Here is a 25,338-nt window from a genome sequence, read left to right on the forward strand (position 1 = left end):
TGAAGTGATATCTGGGTATTACCTTAAATTTGCCTTTTCCTGATTGTGAGTTAGACAATCCTTTCAGGTTTGTTCGTCATTTGGATTTGCTCTTTAATTCATTGCCTAGTCAAGTTTGTCATGTTGTTTGTCTATCCATCTGTTAATATAACAAATAGGCAATATAACAAATATCATATGTCAGATATTTATAGATATTACATATGTATTTGTTTTAATTGAATTTTTACCATATATTTTAAATTTTTTTAAATCAAATATGCCTATCTAAGTTTCTAGGCTTATTTAAGAAGATCTTCCAAAGGGGCACCTGGATGGTTCAGTTGGTTAGGGACCAACTCTGGATTTCAGCTTAGGTCATGATCTTGCAGTCATGGGATCGAGCCCCACATTGGGCTTCATGCTCAGTGGGAGTCTGCTGGAGACTCATCCCCTCTCTCTCCCCAACCCCACCCCTCTTCCCACTATCTCTCAAATAAATAAATAAATCTTTTTTTTAAAAAAAAAAAAAGTCTTTCAAAAAGGTATAGGTTGTGCATGTAGCCTAGATTTTATTGTAGGAGTTTTATCACCTTATTTCTTACACTCAATTTGTAACGTATGATAGACCTCTATTGTGTCAGCACCATTTATTAAATAATAAAACATGACCTTGGTCATTCACTAAATTTATTCTTAAGTATTTCATAGTTTTGTTACTATTACAATTTTTTCATTAACTTCACTGAAGTTTATTATTAGAGTAGAAAACCATACTAGTTTTTAAATTTAGCTAATATTCAGACATCTTATTGCTCACTAAAAGCCTAAAACTTAGTCATAGGACTATTGAACACTTCCCTTACCTTAGAATTGACCGCTATATCACCAAAAGGTTATTTATTGCAGTTCCTTTTACCCAGCAAACCATGTTTAGGTATCAAGAAAAAATTACAAGACATACAAAAAGGGAGAAAAAAAGTTTGAAGAGACAGAGCAAGCATCAGAAGCAGACTCAGATATGACAGAGATGTTGGAATGATCAGACCAGGAATTTAAAACAACTGTGATTGACCTACTAAGGGCTCTAATGATAAAAGTAGATATATGCAAGGAGAGATGGGCAACGTAAGCAGAGGCATCGGAATTCTAAGGAAGAACCATAAAGGAAAGCTAGAAATCAAAAACACTGTAACAGAAATGAAGAATGCCTTTGATTGGGCTGATAAGTAGGTTATACGTGATGGAGGAGACAATCTCCGCACTTGAGGATATCTCTGCTCAAACTTCCAAAACTGAAAAGCATACAATGTCTGCTCTCAGCCCACAATGGAACTAACCTAGAAATCAATAACAAACAGTTAGCTGGAAAACCCCCAAATATGTGGACATTAAGCAACACACTTCCATATAACACATGTGTCAAAGAAGAAATCTCCAGGATGATTTTGAAATATTTTAAACTAAGTGAAAATGAAAACACAACTAACCAAAATTTGTGAGATGCAGTTAAAGTAGTACTTAGAAGGAAATTTATAGAATTAAGTGTATATATGAGCAAAGAAGAAAGTTTTAAAATCAATCATCTAAGCTCCTACCTGAGGAAACCAGAAAAAATGAGCAAATTAGATCCAAAGCAACTAAATGAAATAATAAAAATTAGAGCAGAAATCAATGAAATCGAAAATAGGAAATCAATAAGGAAAAAAACAAAATCAAATGCTGGTTGAAAAGATCAATAAAATTAAGAGGCCTCTAGCCAGCCTAACTAAAAAAAAAAAAAAAAAAAAAAAACAGATTCAAATTACTAATGTCAGAAATGAGAGGACATCACTACAGATTCCTCTATAAAAATGGATGATAAATGGATAATTATCCTTTACTAAATGGATAATAAAGGAATACAATGAACAACTCTATGCGCATAAATTTGATAACCTACATGAAATGGAGCAATTCCTTAAAAGATAAAATATGCCAAAACTCACACAAGAAGAATAGACAATCTAAGTACTTAAAGCAATCTACATATTTAATGCAATCCCCATCAAGATATCAACAGCATTTTTCACAGAGCTAGAACAAACAATACTAAAATTTGTATGGAACCACAAAAGACCTCAAATAGCCAAAGCAATCTTGAAAAAGAAAAGCAAAGCTGGAAACATCACAATTCCGGACTTCAAATTACATTACAAAGCTGTAGTGATCAAAACAGTATAGGGCTGGCACAAAAACAGACACATAGATCAGTGGAGCAGAATATAGAACGCAGAAATGGGTTCCCACAACCATATGATTGATTAGTCTTTGCAAAGAGGAAAGAATATCCAATGGTAAAAAGAGTCTCTTCAACAAATGATTTTGGGAAAACTGAACAGCCGCAAGTATCAGAATGAAACTGAACCGCTTTCTTACACCTTACACAAAAATAAATTCAAAATACATGAAAGACCTACATGTGAGATTGGAAACCATTAAAATTCTGGAGTAGAACGCAGCCAGCGACCTCTTTGACCTCAGCCGTAGCAATCCTTAGTTTTCTTTTAAAACATCACCAATAAGAACTAAAATTTTAACAGTTTCCTCTTTCTTAAAATACAAGTTCAGGTGACTGAAAAGGCTCTGACATGCGATGGCCAAGATAGTCATCATGATCCTTATGTGCATGATTCAGTCACCCACAAGGCAAATTGTGAAATCTGCCCGAGAGACACTAGATGGAACATTCTGCAGCTAATCAGCTGGTGCAGCTGCGTGCCAAGTTATCTAGGAACACATTCCTAAAATCACTCTAAGACTGAAATGCTACACCGAGAGAGAGAACATGAAGATGTGTGATTTTTTGCGGGTAGCTGTGAACTAAAACATCTTGGAGAATCCCTGCTGTGAATAGGGAGAGAAAACCTCAGGCCGGAAATGATAAGTAATAAAGGGTACAAGAGTCACTGGAGCCAACCTTGAATCCTTTTTCTTATCCAGAGCCTATGCCAGAATTAGCATTTTTCTTTACAGATTTAGCCCAAAAACCAGTCACGTGGCCCTGATCACAACAGATAGCTTTATCAGTCTTATCTAATCACTGACCTCTATCTCTGGAACCAATAATATGTTGTATATTAATTAATTGACTTTAAATAAAATTTTTAAAAATAAATAAACTTAAAAATTGGAAAAGAGAAAAAAAAAGTAGAGTGGTTGACTAAGAAAAGAGACCAAGAAAGAATAAAGGACCTAACACACACAAACACACACACAACCTGCCCTACAGCAAGTGAATATCATTTCATTAGTAGGCTTTGTTGGTGATGAATTTGTTTAAAGGTAAATATTTGGGGAGACAGTTGAATCTATTGGTATCTTGTCCCGCATTGTGAATTACATATGACAAATAAGTATGTAATTTTTTAAAATCTCAGTTACAAAAATAAATAAATAAATAAAATAAAATAAAATAAAATAAAATAAAATAAAATAAAATAAAATAAAATCTCAGTTACTATAACACCAAGTGGCAGAGAGTTTACATCTTGGTAGTTAGATGATTCTATTTTGCTGGGCTCCCATATTAGTTAGTATGCAAGTGAACAAACAGGTAGAGACTGAAGAAGATAGATTTCTTCCTTAATAAAATCACATTTGAAAGTCCAGGAAAAAAAAAAAAAAAAGAAAGTCCAGGAAAAATCTGGAAGGAAGGAGAATAAAGTTATAAGTTTAGGCAATAAATCAGAGAAGTGAGCAAAGTGACACTAGATGGGCTTGTGGCAAAGAAAGGGTCTTTAGAGAGAAATATTTAAGGATATCCCAGGATTTTTGCTTATAGACGTATGTCGTATTACTTCTCGCCTCCAAGTCACCTGGGAAATAATCAGCAAGTTCTAAATAGCTCACTAATGGTTTTTTTCTGAAGCAAATTCTTTTGGGGGGGGAGGGGGCGAGGGGCCTCTAAATACTAAATACTCTTTATTTTTTTAAGTTTTAAAATTCCAGTTAGTTGACATACAGTGTGATATTAGGTTCAGGGATACAATATAGTGATTCAACACTTCCATACAACACCTGGTACTCATCACAACACTCCTGAATCCCCATCATCCATTTCACCCCTCCACCCACCCACCACCCCTCTGGTACCTCAGTTTTCTCATTTGTGACATGAAGATGATACCTTTGTTCTCCTACAACATGTGTCTGTGTAATGTGAATTGACTCGCTCATGATTGGTAAATGAGAGAATGCCAGCAATACGACGCATATGTGCCGGTTCCCGTGAGATTTTCTCTACCTGTTTGTGTTTTGCACCACTGAGTATCAGCAGCTGAATGCAAAATATATGAAGACCCTGTGCAGTGAGCTGGGGGGGAATGCAGGGCTGTGCATGGTGCAAAATGGTCTCCCTCTGATTGTTGGGCAAGTTGGACTTGATTTGGCACATAACCTGGCTTGCCACGATCATCTGCATGGTTTCCTGACTGGTGCATATCATCTCTGTATCGAGTGTCTGTTCTGGGACACCTGGGTGGCTCAGTGGTTGAGCGTCTGCCTTCAGCTCAGGTCGTGATCCCAGGGTCCTGGGATCGAGTCCCACATCAGGCTCCCCACAGGGAACCTGCTTCTCCCTCTTCCTAGGTCTCTGCCTCTCTCTGTGTATCTCTCATGAATAAATAAATAAATAAAATCTAAAAGAGTGTCTATTCTTTCTTACACTGCCATCAGTCCAGCAACTCCACATTTTCAGAAAGTTAAAATCCCTCATTTTCTTTAGCATTTTTTTTCTATATTATTGAGAAAGAAAAAACTACACATAAATTCCCATTTTACTTATCAGGCATTTATCATGTTTTTTAAATGTGCCATTTTAATTAAATCTATTGACACTGTCCTTAGAAAGTTTCATTTGTTTTGAATGGTCTCCTTTTAACCCAATACTCAGTATGAATTCTGCTGGTTTATTGCAAACTTTTGCAAAATGTGATTTTTTTTTTTTTTAGGAATATGTGCACTGCATTTTAGTGAAAAAGCTTAAGAGTAGCCATCTTGTAGAATTTTTTTTTGTGGCTCAAGTGGGTTAATAGCATAAAAAGCTGATATCACCACCACGTGTTCTAGGTACTGTTCTGAGCCCTTTTCATGTAAATGTCAGATGAAGCTGGTACTCGGTAAATGTTCACTTTTATCAGAGGAAACATTTAGCTAATACACATGCTCATGGTGTCCTGAATCAAAGTGATAGGTTAGGTCATTGCTAACTCAGGGGACAGGGGGGATGCACACCAAAGAGGGCGCTTATTTGTATATGTGTTATGATGATTTCCTGCTGGATGGCAGTATGGTGTCTGATTTTTAAAAAATCATACGATGGTAGTAACCTGTGTTGAAGAAGAGGAGCCCTTTCTAAGTAGTAGAGAGAGGTTATTAGGGCCAGCGAAGGACCTGTCGTGAATAGTCTCTTTAGCTCATATAAGCTTCCATTTAGTCAGATCTCAAATTATAGGAGTAGCATATTAATCTACATGTATTTTAAAACTGTTATTAATGACTTATTTCTCACACCATCATGGCATTTTAGGTGGAGACAAGTTAGGACATGAGGGCAAAGGAGGCCTCAGCGACTTTTAGTTTGCACACATGATTTCTCCCTAAGCAAGGCTCAGGGTCAGTTTGGTAAAGTTTATCTTTGATCCCTTTTTCTTCCTTTCCTTTTCTTTCTGTGTTCTGTGATCAGATAGCACGGCCTTGAGTCCCTTCCATTGTATCAAAACACACATAATAGGTGCTCAGTAAATAGTAAGTGGCTGATTGAATGATTCAACTTTTTTGTATAGTGAAGGGATATACAAAATTGTCCATTCTACCTCCATATCCAGCGCTACAATAACATACTATAGTAACCCCGACACAGGGCTTGTTTTTTTTTTGTTTGTATTTTATTTTTATATTTTTTTATAAATATTCCAAGAGGCTACTCTTTTTTCTCAGCTTTACTGAGGTATAACTGACATACACAAGTGTATGATATTTAAAGTGTACACTCTGATGATTTGATATATGTGTACATTGAGAAAGAACGAACACATGGAGCTACTTAATACATTCACATCCATCACCTCATATATTTCTCTTTTTTTTTTTTTGATGAAAACATTTAAGTTTTACTCTCTTAGCAAATTTAAATTATACAATTCAGTGCTGTCAACATAGTCACCGTGTTACACATTAGATCCTCAGACCTCCCTGAAGTCTGTGCCCTTTACCAACCTCTCCGTATTTCCCTTGCCCCTCAGTCCCCAGCCCCTGGCAATGACTCTTCTGGTCTCTCTTTCTACAAGTTCAACTTTTTGTTTTTTAGATTCCACATGTGAGTGATATCGTGCAGTATTCATCTTTCTCTATCTGGCTTATTTCCCTTACCCTAGTGACCTCCAGATTCATTCATGTTGTCACAAATGATAGGATTCCTTTCTTTCTTAAGGCTGAATACAATACCAGTGTATATTTATATCATATCTTCTTTATCCATCAATAGTCACTATTCACAGAGTGAAAAGGCAACCCACAAATGGAAGAAAATATTTTCAAGTCATATATCTGAAAAGAGATTAATGCCCAGAATATATAGAGAATTCCTAAAACTCAACAAATTGATTCAAAAATGGGCAAAGATTTCAAGTAGACATTTCTCCAAAGAAGACATATGAATAACCAGTAAGCTCATGAAAAGACACTGTACATAAGGGAAGTGTAAATCAAAACTGCAATATCGCCACACACCCATTAGGATGGCTAGTTTCAAAAAAACAAGTGTCAGCAACAAATGTTAGGTAGGAAGGTAAAATGGTTTAGCCACTGGAAAAAAACAGTATGGAGCTTCCTCAACATATTAACAATAGAAATATAATATGATTTAGCAATTTCCCTGGGTATATACCCAAAAAGAATTAAAAGCAGGATCTCAAAAAGTTATTCGTACTCCACATTATAGCAGCATTATTCACAATAGCTAAAACATGGAGCATACAGGTGTCCATCAACCAGAGTGGATAAGCAAAATGTGGTATATACATTCATTGAAATATCATTCCACCTTAAAAAAGGAAGGAAATCCTGCGAATGGTACAACATGAACCTTGAGGACATTGTGCTAAGTGAAAAAGCCACATACTGTGTCATTCCACCTGTTCAAGGTACTTAGAGGAGTCAATATCATAAAGACAAATAGCATCATAGTGTTCACCGGGAGCTGGGAGGAGGGGAGAATGAGGAGGTATTGTCTAATAGGTATAGACTTTGAGTATTACAAAATGAAATGTGTTATGAGGATGGATGGTCGATGGCTACATAAAAACTGAATGTATTTAATACCACTGAAGCATAGGCTTGCAAATGGCTAAGATGGTAAATTTTATTTTATATATGTTTTAGCAATTTTGAAAAAGTGGATAAAGGAAAAAAATTCTTAAGTGTCCATTGATAGACACTTCAGCTGTTCCCATACCTTGGCTGTTGTGGGAGTACAGAAATCTCTTTGAAACAATGATTTCACTTCCTTGGATATAGAACCAGAAGTGGAATTTCTTGAGGAACCTCCATACTGTTCTCCAGAGTGGCTGCACCAGTCTCCATTCCCAACAACAGTGCACAACTTTCCCTTTTTTCCACATCCACACCAGCATTTACCTCCTGTCTGTTTGATAATAACTACCCTAAAGGTAGGAGATGATATCTCACTGTGGTTTTGATTTGCATTTCCCTGATGATCCTTGATGCTGAGCATCTTTTTATGTATCTATTGGTCATTTGTACGTCTTCTTTGGAAAAATATCTATTCAGGCCCCTAAAGACCTTGTTTATAACAGTTGGTTAGGATACTGAGACCCTGCCTGCATCACCTCCGTACATTCTGAGTGCAGAGGGAGCATTCATTACAGTCAATTGTTGTACCTGGCCTGGAAAACTAATCTGGTAATTATTATGATAGCAGATCCAAGAGCAAAATTCAATTATTACAGCTGATCTGATACAGAGCTGAATAATTCCCCTATAAATTGATACTCTAATTTATTCCACATACTTAAATGTAGAAATATATTCTGGTGTAACTTTAGTAGGTTTTATACTACTTATTCATTGCATTCAGATTCTCTGAAATTAAATGCCCACTTCACTGCCAGCAGCAGGAATTGCTATTCATTCTCTATCCCAAAGAACTAACTCCTGGGAGGTGGGAAATCACCTATCCTTCTCACAGCTGCTTACCACACACCCCAGGTATTATGTTGATCTGAACACAAGATGTGCTACAATAGCCCATGTCCTGCCTCTTGCCTCTTTCAATTTTTCCCTTTCTTCTGTTTAGGCATAGCATAAATTTATGGAGAAAAAAGAAAGAAAGAGAGAAAGAGAGAGAGAGAGACAGAGAGAGAGAGAGAGAGAAAGAAAGAAAAGAAAGAAAGAAAGAAAGAAAGAAAGAAAGAAAGAAAGAAAGAAAGAAAGAAAGAAAGAAAGAAAGAGAAAGAAAAGAAAGAAAGAAAGAAAAAAAAGAAAGGCAGTGTATTTGGTCATTTATTCTAGCCCTTGTGTTGGTTTATTTTGTTTTTAAGAAAATAGTTCCATATTTTTCAAATCGTGTATACGTTTACTTACCTGATTAGTTGCTTAAATTGTCCTTATATATATAAAAAAAATACATTTCAGATTGAATGACTAAAATCCAAAAAGCCATATACATATGTTCAAATCATCTACTTGGAATTTAACTGTCCTAGGAGAATCTGTTTCAATTTTTTTAAAAAAACACTCCAGGGATCAAAACTATTTTTTTGATATATATGTATATACAAACCAGTATCTTCCCCACCACAAGCATCTGAGCCCATTTATAACTCTGAAACCTTGTATTTATTGGCATTTACAAAATAAAATAGATAGAAATTTTCCCATTAAATCCATGCCTTGATTTTCAGTTTTGAACTAAACATTTCTGAGTGTTTTTTAATTACAATTAGGGACTTTAGCTGATACACACACACACACACACACACACACACACAATGCCCAGTAACATAACCTTGTTGCTTATGAAACAGTCTCTATCTTGCTCTCCCCAGACTCACATATGCTTTGTGATTGAGGCAGAAAAAGAGGTCACAGAAGGACAGCCTACTGAAGTTTCTTCCAATTTTAAACATCCTCAGCCATTTCACAAGGGATTGGAATTTCAAGCACACAAATCAGATGAGTTTGAGACTGGCTCCATGATGTTCTGCATAGTAATTGAAAAATTCTGTTAAGTTGTATCATGTGCCAAGAAACCTCTGAGCCTCTCTAGACCTGACTTTGAGTCTGCGGAAGCAGAACCAGAAGTGTTATTGAGCAATGTTTTATCAAAATGAGTCAAATTCAGTAGCTATTTTTCATTCATCCTTTACGGAGGTAAGATAGCATAGTGGCAAAGAATATGGACTTTGGGGTTACACTGTCTGTTCAATCACTTTCCAGTTGAATGAGGTTAAGTCATGTTACTTAATCTAACCAAAATTTAGTTTTCTTATCAATAAAATGAGGAATCAAAGTCAACAGTTTGTGTAAAGTATTTAGCACAGTGCTTGGAATTAGTAAAGATTCAACAAATTTTATTTATGAAAATAACAGAGCAAATCAGACTTGCAGTCTTTGCTAGTATACACAATATGTTCAGATCACAGATCATCAAAACATTGGAAAGTAACTCTGAGAATCATTCTGCAACTGGCCTGTTGCCATGAGTTAAACACAGTCTAAGGAAACGTATTTTAGTCCAGGTTGGTTAGAACTAAAATTCCTCAGATTAATTGAAAAACCCACAAAGGGCAAGCAATGAAAATTTTACACACTGTGATTCTACGACCTATAACTTTCCTTAAAATTAGAATTTTCCACAGAATGGTCAAAAAGGCTTGAAATGAATGAAACATGTTTCTATAAAATATTTGCAATTATATTAAAGATTTCTAGGTATTTAAATTACAGAAACTATAACTGCACGCAGATATTTCAAATATCACTACAAAAATTAAAACTGAGGCACTGAAGACTTTTAAGCTAAATGTAATCAAACTTTTAAGGCATCCATCATGCTAGGACATTTAATGATATATAAAAACACCATGATTCAATAAAATGTGTGACCTTTATTAAGAATTCAGTATATCCCAAATTATGTGTTAGGAACTAGAAATCATGTGATTAAATCCTAGTCTTCAAAGAATCTATAATCTAAAAATTCATAATCTAAATAAGCAAACAGACAAATAATAATCTAAATGCCCTTTTTAAGTGCTGTAGCAGAGATAATACCCAAACAGCCAGGGGAAACGAGGAAATCAAAATGGAATGGGAGATAGTAGGAACCCAGAAAGCCAGAGAGAACTGATCATCTTTGAACTGTAACTAAAAGAATGAGTAAAAATTTTCTAAGCTGTATTTTCCAGCTGGCAGGGTCAAGCATGGAGGAGTGACTGTACCTAGCATGCTTGTTTCCTGCTGACACACCATCCTTTAACCCAGACCAAAACACCCCCACACCATTTTCCCACATGGCTCATAAATGCAGAGCTCTCCAGACCTCATCTCTTCTCCCACACCAATCTCTAATTCATCCCTGACTGGCTTATCCCTGGACTTCTGTTCTATACCTTGATTTTTATTTCTACATCTTTTCCCATTTGGTATTTGTGAACTGCTAGATGGCTAGTATTTTCCTAGAATCTGGTATATCTACAAAATTTGGGGCTTCAGTGGTTTCTTTCCTGCATAATCACAATCAATATTTAGAATTTTTCCTTCAAGTTTATTTTTTAAATAAAGGTAACACATAAACATTGATTTCAATACATGCAGACCTATATAAAGATGAAGAAAGAAATTTGCTATTGAAAAACACGCACCAGGGATCCCTGGGTGGCGCAGCGGTTTGGCGCCTGCCTTTGGCCCAGGGCGCGATCCTGGAGACCCGGGATCGAATCCCACGTCGGGCTCCCGGTGCATGGAGCCTGCTTCTCCCTCTGCCTGTGTCTCTGCGTCTCTCTCTCTCTCTCTCTCTCTCTGTGTAACTATCATAAATAAATAAATAAAAAAATTAAAAAAAAAAAAAAAAGAAAAACACGCACTGTCCAACCTCAGCAGACTATGGCAAAATGAAGACCCTTTCCATTAAGCACTTTGATAGACTGGGATATATATGAGTCTGGTGGAACTTCTGATTTAATTGTAATAAAATAAATTGAGCATTGCCTCCTCTATAAGTAATATGAAAAAGAAAATATAAATCTATTCTTGATTAAACTAGAGAAATCTGAACCTCCAGATCGTAAAACAATAGAAGGGTTACAAAGAGTCGTGAAAGTCAGATAGTACAGCAAGGGGGTTGCCGTGATGGCTCAGTCAGTTGAGCATCCCACTCTTGGTTTCAGCTCAGGTCATGAGCTCACAGTTGGGGGGTCAAGCCCCATGTCAGGCTTTGTGGTCAGTGCAGAGTCTGCTTCAGATTCTCTCACTCCCTCCCTCTCATTCACTCTCTCTCTCTCTCTCAAATAAATAAATAAAATCTTAAAAAAAAATACAGCAAGATATGAAGTACCATCAGAGGTAAAAAATGCTAAAGTAAGTGGCATACTCTAAGATATTCTTTTAATTATTTCATACTTACAACAGGATAAATGAGCTGTGTAGATTAATAAGGAAGCCCCCTAAAAAAAAAAAAAAAAAAAAAAAAAAAGGAAGCCCCCTTGGGTCCTGTTAGAGGAGATAATCGAGAGGATGTGCCCAGGGAGGGATGTGCCCTCACCCCTTTCCCTGTCCTTGGAGTGTACATTCTCCCACAGTGGGAAGCATTTTCAAGGACACAGCCCAGAAAGAGCAATGTGCAGTTGAGACTCTCTATGGTAACTGACCCTAGTTAAGACCTCTATACAAACTTATAATTTTGCCGGGTGGATACAGAGATCGACTGGTCTTGCAGCTGCCCGAGACAAGCCTTGGAAGTAAGTTCCCTTGTTTATTAACTTGCCACCTACCAATCCGGATTAGTTGGCCTCTTCAGTCTCTCCTTGTCCTCCCTGTACAGAGGCCAGTTTCAGATTTCACCCAGCAAAGCTCCAGAGGTTGTGAACCAATGGATTCTATTTGGCATCAAGTCTAAAATATCTGGGAGAGTGGAGCTAATTTAGGAAACACATAGATAAGCTATATTTTGGCAACTGAGCAAGAGACAAGGATAAAGATTAAAAACAGCCTAAAGTACCATTTTTAGTTGACTAGAGAGGAATAAAAGCTACAAGAATTTATACAGCCCGTGTCATAAGTAGAATTCCTGTGAGTCTGGATCATAACACTACCCTCTCTTTATCAAACTCTCCTGCAAATAGATTATCCAAGAATAATTCACCTTATTCAAAAAAATGAAGAAATAATTTTAAAAAAACAATAAGATCTATTTTTAAAAAGGGAAGGAAAATAAATAAAAGGTGTAGAATAGTTACTCCAATAATAATGACATGGAGAATAAATAAAAGTTGTAGCCAAATACAGTTTACTAAATATGAAGAGCATAATGAAGCAAGTGCCTCTTAAACGAAAACACGAATCAGAGATACTAGAATTCAGAGAAGTCATAGAAAAATAGCAATAGAAGGTGGAAAATAAGCTAATTCAGCTCAAGAAAGAAATGGAAGGGGGAAAAAAGATTCATCACAAAAATAACAATTACATTGGAAGCAGCATAAAGAAAAATAACCAAAAATATAAACTGAAAACACAATTAGAAACATACAGCACAGTTACATGAAAATGAGTAATAAAATGAAAAAGGATTTTAAAACATTAGAAAGGGAATATTTCTTTAGGAAGATATAAGTAAAGGAGGGGTGCCTGGCTGGCTCAGTCGCTAGAGCATGAAGTTCTTGGTCTCAGGGTTGTAAGTTCAAGCCCCACATTAGGTGTAGAGATTACTTAAAAATAAAATCTTTAGGGGCGCCTGGGTGGCTCAGTCAGTTAAGCGTCTTCCTTTGGCTCAGGTCATGATCTCAGGGTCCTGGGATTGAGCCCCACATTGGGCTCCCTACTCAGCAGGAGCCTGCCTCTCCCTCTCCTACTCCCCCTGCTTGTGTTTTCTTGCTCTGTCTCTGTCAAATAAATAAAATCTTTTAAAAAAATAAAATAAAATCTTTTTTTAAAGGAAAATAGGTAAAGGCGATCCAGCAATTGCATACATAGTGTTACCAAAGAACAAAATCAAAGGACTAGGAAAGAAAAATAAAAAAGGTATGTTAAGGAAATGTCCCAGAAATGGAAAAATTAAGTCACAGACTGAAAAGAAAATTCCTACAAGAAAGTGGAGCCAGACTAATAAATTATTTCTTTAGGTTAACAAATTATGATAATCATCATCACCATCCACATTTGTGTTTTACATGTTGTACCTCATTTAATCCTCACCACCAACAGATAAGCAGGTTGTATTATAGACACTATTATTATCTGCATTACAATTGTAATGAAATAGAGAAAATGGTCAGGTTGCCTCTGCAGCAAATTCTAACTTATTTCTCTAGAGAAAACACTCATTGGCGTTGTGTATTGATTCCACCTAATTATGGGAACAAGAGCAAAAAGCAAACATATTTAGTCTACGTTACTAAAACCTAGGCAGAAGGTAAATGAAAATCTAGAGGAAAATGTTAGTTCTTTTGGAAAAATACGTAGGAGTAGGATTTGCACCTCAGGAGATAAATTTATGGATAATTTGATCAGGAACTATCTGCTGGGGGAGGTCCTTGAGAGGACGGGACCTCTGGTTGGTCTGCGAGCTGGAGCCAGGCAATGGGAGCCTCTTATCCCTTCCCCTGTCCCTGGAAGATGTGGCCTGCCCATCAGACCCGCACTGGGTGCCACGGCAAGGCTGCAGCCTTTTGAGAGGGCCATGTGTTGTTGAGATGGTCTGGACTGATCCTTGTTAAGACCTTTATGTAAACTTTTAAAATTCTGATGGGACAGTGTAGAGACCTGCTCATCTTGCAACCGCCCAAGACTACCCCTGCGCTTGTTTGTGAAACCTGCCACCTACCAACTTGGAGGGGTCTCCCATTGCCATTGCCCCTGTCCCCCATGTACAAGAGCCAGTTTCAGATGTCACCTGGGGAACTCAGCGGGAGCTACAAACCAGCACTAACAGATTTCCAAAATGAGAACCCTTGTTGTACCTCCTCATCACTAACATTTAGCATTATTAGTCCTTTTAACTGTAGCTATTCCAGTGGGAGTAAAGAGTAGCAATTCACTGTGTACTTAATTTACATTTCCCTGATAACTAATGATGTTGAACCCCTCTTCTTTTGATTATTATCCATTTGAGCCTCTTCAGTGAGGTGTGTGTTCAAGAGTTTTGCTCATTTTCATTGGGCTATTTTTTTTTTATTATTGGGCTTTTTTTTGTTATATATTAATTTCAGTGAGATAGATTTCTTAATTTTCTTTCTACTGCAGTGAATGAATTTATCGTCCTAAGAGGATCTTTGCCTACTCCAAGATCATAAAGATCATGTAGAATGTTTTGTTCTTATAAAAGAAATTTTCCTCTAGAAACCTAACGATTTTAGTTCTTATGTTAGGTCCATGCTTTAATTAATTTTGAGGGCAGTATCAGATGAATGTCAAGGTCCACTTTTCCTCCATATGTTCATAAGTTATTCCAGCCCTATTTGTTAAAATGATAGTTTTTACCCATTGAATTGAACTGCTAACCTTTTCAAATATCTGTTGGCAAGGACCTTCTATTCTGCTCCATTGATCTCTTTATCTATCCTATGTCAATGCCACTCTGTCTTGATTACTGTAGCTTTACAGTTATCCTTGAAGTCAGATGGTAAAAGTTCTCTAACTTTGTTCTTCTCTTGCAAGACTCTTGGAGAAAATTGGCAATTTAAAGAGGGAAACAATTGTTATGACATGTAAATGAGATTACTCACAATCGTTGTGTTGACTACATTTTTTTTATTTTGTGTTTTCTTTATGCTCTGATATCTAGAGCCTTGCTAACTGGGGAGGAATTGTCCCTCCTATGGGTAGCTAATTCCCTCGAGATAGTAAATGACTTGCCTGGGAGCATGTCTTTGATTTGCAAACCAACCAATTTTAGTCCATACCCCATGTGCCTCATTTTATCAGGCTCGTGCCACTATTCCCACCCTAATCACTGCAGGGCCAATTACTGAACAACTAAGAATCACCCTAACAGCTCAGAGCCCACCCAAATTATTTCCGACTTGCTTAGCTTGCTTACCTTGTCTCATCCAGTCCCACCCAGAGAAGTCACAATAAAGGGTCCTACCCACCAGCCTCTCTCTCCCTCTACTAGTCTCTCAATCTCTCTCTCTCTCTGTCTCTCTCAGCCTGCTCATCTTCCCTGTGCTTTCCTGTGTGGTCCTGCGGGCATGATGTGCCTCCTATTTTTAGGTGATTGTGAGTCTAATAAAAACTCACACATAACTAACACTATGATTCATTATTTTTAAATTTTATATCAATTTGATAGCTGAAATTAACTTATTATAACTAACATTACTTAATTACCTAGGCATTTGATAGTTCCCACTATATTTTTGGTTTATCATACTTCTTTATTGCAAAATTATTTTAATGTTTTTGTTCATTATTTTATTGTGCCCTTGTATTGCTTTTCTTTTTACCTCAAATTGAGGAATGCCCAGAGCACTCTCAACTGGTCTCAGAATTCAAACTTGCTGGGGTTACAGTGAATAATACAATATGGCAGAAATTTGTGCATTTGTAGAGCAGATGGAGATGCAGGTAGAAACCAATATATGAAATATCATATATTACTTGACAGAAAATTGCATGTGGAGAGTACTGATGTGAAAGCTGAAGGGAGAGTCACGACTGGAGTCAATAAGACAAGTTCCTGGGCACTTATTACAATATTAAGAGACTGAGACTTTCAAGGGAAGCATATCCAAGCACAAAATAAAAAATCATATCACACAAAAAACAAAATCACAGGAATACAAACAAAACTATAAGTGGCATACAGATGCTGGAAAAAAACAACAAAGGTGGTGTACATCAGAATGAAGGAGCAGAGAGGCATGGAGGCCAATAAAAGGATTTAGGATAACCCAAGTGAATCAAACTAATTATGACCAAATTCAGATGTAGAGCAGATCCCAGGTCATTGGGATAGAAATGGACTAATCTAACCTCAGGAAATGACTGTAACAAGAAACATACACCTAAGAATAATGCACAAAAATAATAATTAATTAATTAATGGAACAGGAGGAAACGTTTGCAGGTAACGAATATGATTATGGCATAAATTGTGGTGATGGTTACACAGACATATACTTATCTCCAAACTCATTAAGTTGTGTATATTAGATATGTATAGCTTTTTTATGTCAATTATAACTTAATAAAGTGGTATTTCTTTTTATTTTTTAAGTTTTTATTTAAATTCTAGTTACCTAATATATAGTGAATATCACTTTCAAGTATACCATTCAGTGATTCAACACTTCCGTAGAACACCAGGTGCTCATTGCAAGTGCCCTCCTTAATCCCCATCACATATTTCACTCATCCCCCTACCCACCTCCCCTCCAGTAACCATCAGTTCGTTCCATATAGTTAAGAATCTGTTTCTTGGTTTACCTCTCTTGTTTTCCTTATACTCATTTGTTTTGTTTCTTAAATTCCACATGAGTGAAATCATGAGTTTTGTCTTCCTCTGATGGACTTCTCTTAGCCTAATACTTTCAAACTCCATCCATGTCATTGCAGATGGCAAGATTTCTTTCTTTTTGATGACTGAGTAATATTCCATTGTATATATACCACATCTGCTTTATCCATTCACCTATTGATGGACACTTGGGCTCTTTCCATAGTTTGGCTGTTGTTGATAATGATTCTATAAACATTGGGGTGCATATATCCCTTTGAATCAGCATTTTTGTATTCTTTGGGTAAAAACCTAGTAGTGCAATTTCTGAATCATAGAGTAGTCCTATTTTTAACTTTTTGAGAAACCTCCATAATATTTTCCAGAGTGGTTATACCAGTTTACACTCCCACCACTAGCATAGTGGGATTCCCCTTTCCCCACATCCTCACCATTAAAATCCTAGAGGAGAACACAGACAGTAACTTCTTTGATACCAGCTATAGAAACCTCTTTCTAGATATGTCCCCTGAGACAAGAGAAACAAAAGCAAAAATAGACTATGAGACTTCATCAAAATAAAAATTTTCTGCACAGCAAAGGAAACAATCAACAAAATTAAAAGGCAACCTACAGAATGGGAAAATATATTTGTGAATGATGTATCTGACAAAGGATTAGTATTGAAAATATATAAAGAACTTCTAAAACTCAACATCCAAAAGCTAATAATCAAACTAAAAAATTGACAGAGAACATGAATAGATATTTTTCCAAAGAAGACATACAGATGGCTAACAGACACATGAAAAGATGCTCAACATCACTCATCATCAGGGAAATACAAATCAGAACTTCAATGAAATATCACCTCACACCTGTCAGAATGGCTAAAATCAACACAAGAAATAGCAGTTATTGGCAAGGACAAAGTGGTTTTCAAAAAAAGAACCAACGCAGGGGTGAGGGGCTGTGAGGTAGTTGACATAAGAAATAGGAAAAGGAATTCATTAGAATTAAGTCAGACCGCTGTTAAAGACCTGGATAAAGTAGGAATTCATAGATGTGTGATGGGGTCAATCATGATTTTTCTTTTTTTTTTTTTTTTTTAATCATGATTTTTCAATATTCTCTACAATATTCACACTATCAGGAGTAACCATGAAGAAACTGGAAAAGTAAGCTTCAAGTTAAAATGCATTAAATTCTCTAACTTCATAAGAACTTGAAGTTAGTTAAAAGTTTTTGTCTTAAAAAAAGTAAAATAAAAATAAAAGTTTTTGTCTTTTCTAACTAACCAGACTGTAAGTTCTTTGAGAGTAGGAACCTGTGTTACACGATGTGTAATGCTTAATATGTAAATATTAATAGGTACCAGACTGACATTTGTATCTTATTTAAGTGAAGACTACAATATTGCTGGAAATGTCTAATGTCACAAGAAGTTCATTTGTTCATTCCTATCATATGAACTGAGACATCTTTCCTAACTCATTTGCATACATTGTAGTTTTCAACCCCAAACAAAATAAAATTCACATAATGTAAAAAACCTTAGGCATAAAATGAGTCAAAAACTACTCTCTAAACTCATCCCAACTATATAATAGCAATTTTCCTATTAAATATGCCAATGGAAATATGTAGCAGGTACAGGAGAGATACTAATTCCTACAGCCTATCACAAAATGGAGAAAGTAAAAGACCCAGGTGGATGGACAGAAAGACCCAGAGACTGACCAAAAGAAACTCAATAGAAAGAAGCAAAGAAGAGTGTTTAAGCACATCAAGGAAAGAAATGATGGGAAGTAGAAAGCATCTCCATACCTACTTACTGTAACACTGTCTCCAGACAAAGAGAGTAAGCTTTAAGATAAATAGGATGGAATTTAGACCCTGGGAATTGGGGATCTTGAGGTAGGTTCTGACCATGAGAGCCACATAACCAAAACCCAAACCACCCAAGTAAATGGTAGAGTGTCAAATTCATAGCACAAACAACAATACGCTTTCTGTCCTATCCTTCGAAGTTAAATTGCACAATGAATTTTCTTATGTAAAACACACTCCAATCTGAGATGAATCACACTGACATATGGTGCGAGGTTTGGATACAAAAGAAGCACTAATAAAATTTGTGGCAGGCAAAAAAAAAAAAATTTGTAGCAGGCATGCATTTACCCTCAGAGATAAGTTAGACTTCAAATTCCAAAAAGGGTATTTCTGTATTAATAGCTTATCTGTACCACTGAGCCATCAGAGGTATTTGTTTGAGATAACATTATGTTCAGCCTTTGTGTTTCACAGACCATCTGTCCTTGGCCATAGTAACTACAGAAATAAGACCTAATGGATAGGAAATTCCTGAAAGTCATTTTGACTTCACTCGGCTCTGCACAATCTCTATTCCACATTGCTCAGGGTCTCTTAAGCAAACTATCTTAATGTAAGTGGAAGGTAGAAAATGAAGATATATGAGATCAGCACATGGAACAGAGGTAGCCAGAGATTACCTCTATTTTGGATCAAGTAATTATTACAGAAGCTTTAATATATTAGAAAGTGATTTTTTATTAAAGTCTAACAGAATAATTAATGGCAATGCTATTAGAGTCCTTAAGTGCCATGCTTTTATAAATAGCACATAACTAAATTTTGTAGAGAACGGGCTATATTCTGAAGCAATTCTAAAATATAGGAAGCAGGGATCCCTGGGTGGCGCAGCGGTTTGGCGCCTGCCTTTGGCCCAGGGCGCGATCCTGGAGACCCGGGATCGAATCCCACGTCGGGCTCCCGGTGCATGGAGCCTGCTTCTCCCTCTGCCTATGACTCTGCCTCTCTCTCTCTCTCTCTGTGACTATCATAAATAAATAAATAAATAAAATAAAAAAGTTTAAAAAAAAAAAAATAAATAAAATAAAATAAAATAAAATATAGGAAGCAGTACCAGTCAAATTTTTTTTTTAAGATTTTACTTTCAAGTGATCTGTATACCCAACGTGAGACTTGAATTTAAAACCCTGAGATCAAGAGTCAAATACTCTACTGACTGAGCCAGTCAGGCAGGCTGGTGCCAACTGATTTTTAAAGGTAGTTGTCAGTAGGTAATCCTCCTCCTTCTCATTTTTAAGCATATCTGGGTTTTTTTGTTTTTTTTTTTGTTTTTTTTTTTTTGGCAAACAGAGGCAACTACTAGGGCAGAGATTTTCAACCCTGGCTCTACATCAAAATTACCTCCAAAACTTTTTGAAAATACTGATGCTGGTCTTCTGCCCCAAGATATTTTGATTTTGTGGAACTCTTGTGGGGCCTGGGACTATTCACACATTTTTCCATGAAAGATTCTGAGGCACTGCCAAGGATCAAAATGCTTGTCTTAATTTTCACCCTGAACAATCTATAGATATTATACAGATTAATTAAAAGCAACAGGGATCCAAATGCTTTTATGTGAATATCATTTGAGTTCCAGGAATGACTCCAATGAAGAGGTATACAATGGTAGTAGTGACATTATTTGAGAATCGGTGGATTAACATAAATACAACTCCTTACAAATCCTCAGACCTGATGGCTGATGAGGTCTCCTGAAAAGACTTGATAGCATACTTTGCATCCACTGAGCCAATGGAGACTGACACCACACTTTCTCAGTGTTCTTGACAAACGTGGCATCCTCTAATGATTTAAGAAATTCACTGTCCAAGGGGGACACAGAGAGTACACCTCTCCTCCCTCAGACAATGATTTTTGGAGATTTTACTTGTCTCTCTTTTCTAGAAATATATGATTATTTCCCTAAGAACAATGTATTTTCTCTTTATAAATGACACATATAATCTTTTCTCATTCCTCATTATCTTTAAAAACCAGGAAGCCTAGAACCAATTTCCTACTCAACTTGAGCAACTGTGTGTAAAACAATATGTCCTGCAAGTTTACTCTCCTTCTTCCCTGTCTTGCACTATTTTATGTTTTTCCTCAATCGAGACTTTAAAGATTTTCCATCTTATGACATGAATTAGTTTAATTTTCCATTGACTCGGCTCAATATGGAAGATATTTGATGATATTAGAGTCAATCCTAATGATTGTTATGTAATGAACAAAATATTTTAATTACTAGCCAAAGAAACACTGAAAGGTTATCATGATGAACCTTTTAGGGGCATCTTCAAAACTAAGACAATTCAGAGGTAAATTCTGCAACCAGACAATGTCAGTATCACCTCCAAAATTAATCTTAGTTGCAATTCACTCTAAACCCAAATTTTCAACAAACTGGGAACCAGTAGTGATCATCTTGCTTTGTTACACAAAGGAAGCAGGGAGATGAGACAACAGTGAGTCACCTAAGCTAAGTGTACACAAGACAAAGCACCTATGTGACATTTGTAATTGTAGAAACACTGATTTATGCCACCTTTCCTATTTTCATTTCCTAGAATAGCAGCTCTTATTTTTATTAAAGGATGCACTATTTCAGCTCAGAAGGAATCTGGTATATATCTCTGAATAATTATGCGTATATGAAAGCCAATCTAGCCTTCTTCAGAGATTTTTCAAAATCTGTTCAGAACAAAGGTCTCTCCGATCCTTGTAAATATGCAGCCTTTATGACAAAGAAAGTAAAGTTTTTTTAATACTTAAAAGAAAAATTGTTCTCAAAGATTTCTAAAGAGAAATCACTCTGGAGTCAGAAAATACTTTTATTTTTCTTTTATATTATGACACTCTTACCAGAAAACTGAGATTAGAAAAGGCCAAAGGTTTATTCCTACCCATTATTACAATAGCACAGAAATGTACATGGTAGGGATTAGTCAGATAAACCCTCCAAAAACCTGGGATGCTCTCATCACTGCCAATCCAAGGCTATATTTTACAAGGTCAATCCTTCTGGATGAGAAGAATAACACATAATCTGCCATCTTGAAACTCATTTTAGCTAGAGGCAGTGTGCTAAATATAATGTTTATCCTCTCATTTGTACCTCATTCTATTTGATAAAGGTTATTGTTGGGGCTGATATCTTTTTTTAATTTTAAGAGTTTGTTTGAGCAAAAACCAATTCTAATCCAACAGTGCCAATCTGCAAGTGATTGGGAGCACTCCACCAACAGAAACCAGGGGAAGGACTTTTATAGAGAAAAGGTGAAAACAGAGAAAAGAATCATTGATTGGGTGTAGCTGAAGGCCTAGGTGGCTGCTTGTTGCCTTATGTTTCAACTTTGTAACCTGGAGGCTTAAATTTTGGTTTGTTTATGCAAGCTGCTACAGCATTGGCAGTGTGCTGGCCTCTTTGTTTAATTAACTTAATGATTCCCCACTTCGGGTCATCCTCTCATATATGAAAGATTGGGATTGGCCAAATCTTTGGTATTAGTGCCACTCTCAATCACCATCAGAGTTAAGTTGCTTTTATCTGGTTCTGAAACTTGTAGGCTATGCTGTCAGGAGCTGTTGTCTCTTGGTTTCCAATCACATCCTGTCTCTAGATCAGCGGTTACACATGAGAATCAACTGGTGAGCTCTTAAAACTCCTAATACCAAAGCCAAATCCAGAGCAATTGGGTCAGAATACCTGGAGGAAGCCATTAAAATACCATTAAGCTGCCAAATTTGATGTCCAGCTTCACATAAAACCAATTAATTACATTATTTTAAGTCATATGTAATCAGAATCAGGAACCTTATTACAAAATGGATAAAATAACTCAATCTGTTGATTTCATTTAGAGATCACTCTTAGGAATAAGTTTCCTTTTTCAAGTTATTTTTCCTGAAATTAACACAAGAACTTGAATTTGTGTTTCAATGGTAAAAAAGAGCCCAGCTTTATAAAATCTTTTATTATTAATTTTGTTCAGGAGAATTTTTGAGAAATATTATACTCTTGGTTTAAATTTCAGAGAGGGATCTCAGGACCAGATCATTGCTCTAAGATAGAGACAGGAGCTCTGACTCAAACACACACAAAAAAAAACAAAAACAAAAACAAAACAAAAAAAATGGCTTGTAAAATATTTAGGGAGGACATATTTTAAAACACATGATTATTCAGAAAAAAAAACAATAAGCAAATTCTAGTGACTCTTGAAAAATAGCTTGAAGGAAGAAGCAATGATTTTGTTTTACTCAAGAAAACTGGCATTTTAGAGGGAGAAAAGGCAATGGATATAAAACTTCATTTATCTGTTGTGGCTAAATTTTAAACAAGAAGTAAACAAGTTTGCTATTTCCATGTCTGATTCTCCTGAAATCTGATTGATTTATGAGTTCATTTGGAAGATGGACAATGTTGATATAAGTATATACAAAATACCTGAAGATCCAAAAATTAGGAATAAGCTTTTATTTGTACTGTTTGTCAACTTAATTTTAATTTTCTAGAGAAGAATTGTGGTACAAAGACATTAAATGACTCATTAAGTTCATCCAGTAAGTTCAATCAGTGGGAGAGGGAGAAATAAAGTGTAAGTTTACTAAATTAGTATTATGATACTGATGTTATCTTATTTTCCCAGAATCCCAGTAGTTTGCACAATAACCTCTTTTCCATGAATGCATCCCACTTTATACAAATTATAGTGCAAGATGCTTGCCAGAGTTTCAAATATCTCTTTTTAAAAAAGAAAACTTATACCTTTTAAAAGCTTTGCTCTTTGAGATTTTCAAAACGAATGATGGGATTTAGTCTTTTGACGAAATCATTTTGGTGAATGGAAACATTCATTTCTCATGGAGAAGAAGACTACCACGTCCAATAAACCCAACAAATTTTTCAAGAACAATTCATGTTTATGAAAAGGTCCACATGTAGTGTTCCAAATTCTGCCTTTCTGAGCCATCAGCTATGTCTGTCATCAGACCAGTTGCATAAACCAGCACCTAGCCTTTCCAAAAATTGCCTGTTGTACACCCATGAATCATTTTTCTGACCTCATCAACTGGTTGGAAACTCTAATCTCACCATCAAAATTGGAGTTTTCTGACACAGCAAGTGATGAGTACTAATTAGGAATGGTTATATAGGGAAGATGGACTGCTTAACTTTATGAGAATACTAGCCTCAAACTGACAAATCTCATGGTTTCCTCTTTATTCACTACAGAGATACATGTTAAGATTATTGAAAATCAAAAACCAATATTACCATTTAAAAGATGGGCAAATATTTATTGTTGAAACTCCTGATCATAGATATGTAGCTGATATGTGGCACCAAAAAAAAAAAAAAAACAGGAACCTGATATTTATTTTATGGAATAATTCCCAACTGACCCTTACCAATTACAAATATTATATCATTATTCCTTGGAATATGACAGTCAAGAAGTCAATATCTTGGGAGGATTTAGCCTTCCCCTTATTGAAATGATTTAGCAAAATAAATAAATAAATAAATCTTCGGTCCCATGTCTTTCTCTAGGCTGAGAAGTGCTACCCAGCTTCCAGATTTTATTCTTCTCTATTCCAGGAATGATGAATTATATTTATTATAGACCCACCAATAGTTATCAGACTCTGAGACTCTTCCTGGTCACTATATTCTTATTCTGTTAAATCCTATCCCCTCTCTCTTGTCTGAATTGCACCACCTCCTGCAGATCTCTGCTCCAATTCTTCAGTAGACTTCTCATGACACCTTTGACTCTGGTATCACCATCCCTTAACTTTGATGTCAGTTTCAAACTCTGAATTTATGGTACTTGCTTTTTATCATATTCGGTGTCAACTCACTTTGGTTTCTCCAGCTTTATATCATGCTTCCCTTTCTGTCCCTCATCCACCAAGGTCTTTGGATATTTGTGCCATTTTTTTCTGACCAATCTTCACTGCAATCCACCACCCAGGGCTGACAGCTATTCATGAAAATGTATATTATATACAAACTGGGCATTGTGTATATTTATCAAGTAGGACTCTTTAAAAGACAATCAATGGTCTTTACTTCACATGCAGGCATGTAAATATAAGTAATTAAATGGACAACTCACTGAAAGATGACTTTAACAGTGATAAATAAATAAAACCTAGAGAGAAAAACAATATGTCAAAGACAACAGATGGTCAAATAATACAGCATGTATATAATGGTTGAGTAAGAAAGCTAGATCTCTGAATGACCTGGGCTGAACATGCCAAACATAATATACTAGATATGTTTGTAAACAAAACAAAATGTGTATTTTTCAGAGAACCATTTCATTGAAATAGGACGCCCAGTCTGTAGTGATTTTAAAGTTATTTGATTCTTTATGGAAATAATTTTTACAAGAACCGGATTTTTCCCATGCTTCATCTTTTCATGAATAATGTAAACCCAAAACATTTTAAATAGTATATCACTCAGTGGGATCTTCATAATTAGTTTCGCATGTGACTTGTGCAATCACTGAAGAAAATAAAGAGATCTTAAGGTTAACATCAATTTATCATGTTTAATCTTTGCTTTGCCAATGTATGTACACACAAACATATGTACACATAAACCCTAAAATCACCCTAGGAATGACAACCAGGGTTGTATAAGCTTCTATCCTTTATAGGGGCAGGGGCCAAGGCAGGTTATGCAGTAATTTTGTAAGAAAACTTCAGGTACCCCTTTAATCTTTTGTAGCCAGGGTGTTAAGGAAAAATCA

The sequence above is a fragment of the Canis lupus genome, chromosome 15 (genome assembly GCF_011100685.1).
Source record: "Canis lupus familiaris isolate Mischka breed German Shepherd chromosome 15, alternate assembly UU_Cfam_GSD_1.0, whole genome shotgun sequence".
Classification (NCBI taxonomy): Eukaryota; Metazoa; Chordata; class Mammalia; order Carnivora; family Canidae; genus Canis; species Canis lupus.